The sequence below is a fragment of the Myotis davidii genome, unplaced genomic scaffold (assembly GCF_000327345.1).
Source record: "Myotis davidii unplaced genomic scaffold, ASM32734v1 scaffold699, whole genome shotgun sequence".
Classification (NCBI taxonomy): domain Eukaryota; kingdom Metazoa; phylum Chordata; class Mammalia; order Chiroptera; family Vespertilionidae; genus Myotis; species Myotis davidii.
This window is the reverse complement of record NW_006291007.1, coordinates 2,597,415-2,600,314: the sequence shown is the minus strand read 5'-3', so window position 1 is coordinate 2,600,314 and position 2,900 is coordinate 2,597,415.

The window sequence follows — 2,900 nt, the reverse complement described above, 5'->3', positions numbered from 1 at the left end:
AGCTAACATTTGCAAAGCAGTTAACGCATGTCACCCAGTGTGACATGTATGTTTGTTGATTATTTCAGTAAGTTTTCCCCACAATCCTGTACGATGATCTATTGCCCTCATCCCACACGTGTTAAGAACAGAGGGGTGAAATGATTTCCCCAAAGTCGCACAGCTAGGAGGAAGGAGAGCCATGAGTTGAAGGCAATTCTCTTTGACTTCTTAACCCAAGTCTTCACCCATGGGAAGGAGGTGAGACTAGAGGAGAGGAGGCTAAGGTGATAGGACCCGGGACCCAGGCTACAGGGCTGAGGACACCCCTCTCTGGTTTCTGCCCAGAGGAACCCCTTAGTCTGAACCAAGACTTTCTTTGAGGGCTCGGACATAGTTTGACAGACTGAACACAGTTCTCTGTCTCCTGGTTCTACAACGAGCCCTCTGGCAGTGTGCGCTGTAAAGAAGCTTCTGGAAGAGAGAGGAGCCCAGCCTACATTAATGACAAAACACACACCCCCTTTTATATGAGTATAGCGTTCAGATTTCCCTCACAGCCGCGGGCCCTCCAACCCGCCCGGTGGACACGCATGGAGTCCTCCCCACTTGGCAGCCATGGACACCGAAGCTCGGGGATTGTGTCGGGGACCGAGGCATCAATCAGAGGCCACGCTGCTCTGCCCAGGGTAGGTTTCCATCTCATTCTCGCTGATCACTCATCTTGGTCTCCCTGCCAAGAGACCACGGAGAATGAGATCAGAGGGAAAAGTCCAGGATGAGTCATTCATTCTGCATTCATGTGTTGCCCACCTACTAGGAGCAGACCCTGATCCAGGCTGAGATTTAGAGACAGAAAGACAAGAGTCCCCGCCTCCAGGCTGTGAGACAGAGGAGGACACAGACAATGACTTGTTCTCCCACAAGTGGCGGGGGAAGCCAGGGCTTGGAGGAAGGACGCTGGGAGGAGAGGGGACTTCCTTCTGGGAAAGGAAGGCTGCTCTCTCCCTGGGGCCGGGGCAGGCACCCTCATCCCCTGACCAAGAGCGGCACCTTCCCCCCCTCCTGGTGCTCTTATCACGACAGGCGGCCTAAGACCCAAGATGCTGTGGGTGTCCTGAGGCCCCATACAGCTCGGGTCGGCAGGCCCTATGCTTTCCCCGGTCTCCCTGGCAACCTCAAGGGCAAACCCTGTCCAGACACTGCTAATGGCCTGAGCTTTGAGGAAGAACCTCCACCCAGCACGCATCAGATCCAAGGCAGTCTCGTCCCTGCTACCAGCTCTCTGTGACCTGGGGCCGCTCCACTCCCACCCCTGAACCCCGACTTCCTCATCTGTCCAACACAGTCTGGTCCACCCCACGAAGCTGGGGTGACAATGCAATGAGATGGTGTCGGGGGCTTTTCTAAGACTTCTGGTGAATTCCTACCCTTGAGGCTCAAGACGGTCATCGCCTCTCCCCAAAGGCAGCGGACGAGTTAATTCTTCAGCTCCTCGGCCCGTGGGGAGCAGAAGCAGAGCAAAGGGCAGGTCTGGAGGCCTCTTTTGGAAATGACAAGACCCATTTAGCAATCAATTAGCACAGTCCCCAGGCTCCGGGCCTGCACTCGGCAGAAAGAATGCGCGGCACCGCGCTGATTGGAAACAGATGCGCTGGCAAACAGACCGGCCGAGCGGGGCCGGAATTCCTGGGCACCCGGCTCCCGGCTGGGAGACGGGCTCCGATATTACATTCTGGGCATCCACATGGGGAGGGAGGCCAAGGAAACCAAGCTGAGCGAGCAGCCTGCCTGGGGAATGTGTACCTTTGAGGGGATTCAGAGGCGGGAGAGGGAAGAATGTTGACTCTGTCAGGAATTATCGGGGATAAAATTAGTCCAACCCAACTCAGACTATGACTTTGGAGCAGCGGATGCCGATTCCGATCGTGACATGGCTGACACACGAGGACGTGAGTGACTCGGGAGCCGAGCACGTTTGCTGGGGGCCTGGGAGCTCTGGGGCCCTGGAAAATCCCCCGCGGCCAGCCATCTCATTTATGGAGCTCTTATTGCACACAAGGCTCTGCACCAAGCCCTTTATACACCCTCTTACTTATCACAGCTACCCTGCTGTGATGCCCATTGTGCAGATGAGGAAACTGAGGTGCAAAGAGGTTCAGTAGCTCACCCAAGATGGCACAGCGAGTCAGCATGGATCCAGGACTTGTCTGACTGGAGAGGCCCCTCTCCTGATCATGACGATAATTCTTTCTCTACGTCTAATTTTGTCCTCTCCTTTAATAAATGGAAGGGGAGTTTGAGCTCCTCCCCCGCAATCTCAGCACCACAGAAAAGCTCACTGCCGTGTCCCTGACAGTGGTCAACAGCCCTGTCAATCCTGCCCAATGACCAAGCGCTTACCACCGCCCAAGGCGGTTGGCTCTAAGCGTGGACCACTCACAAGGCCAGCCATGCTTACGTCTGTGCGGCCCAAAGCTGGGTGTCTGCCAGCGTGGGTTCCCCCTAGCGGTCCTGCTTCTGCCCCCCGGATCCCCTCAGTCGGTGTCCCTTTCCCTGGGCCCGTGTAAGGCCTGGCCATGACCCTGTGCTTGTTTTTCTCAGCTGTGCATTCTGTTTGACAGCCGCTCCTTGCAGCCAGCTGTGCAGCTCCCACCTCATCGCCAACACCCCTCCCTGGACACCTTCCAGCCCGCGATGGCCATGGTGGGTCAATCGGGTCTCCCATCCCCTTGCAGCACAAAATGAAATACCCTCTAAAATATTGCTTTAATACGGCTCGTCTGCCATTGTAAGAGTGATACAGTCTCGCCATAGGAAATATTAGAAATGCCGTGAGTGGAGCAAACGTGCTACCCTGGTGGGGGGAACCACCTATTGTTTCACCTCCAGCCTTCCTTGCCGTGCGTAATTGTTCCCTG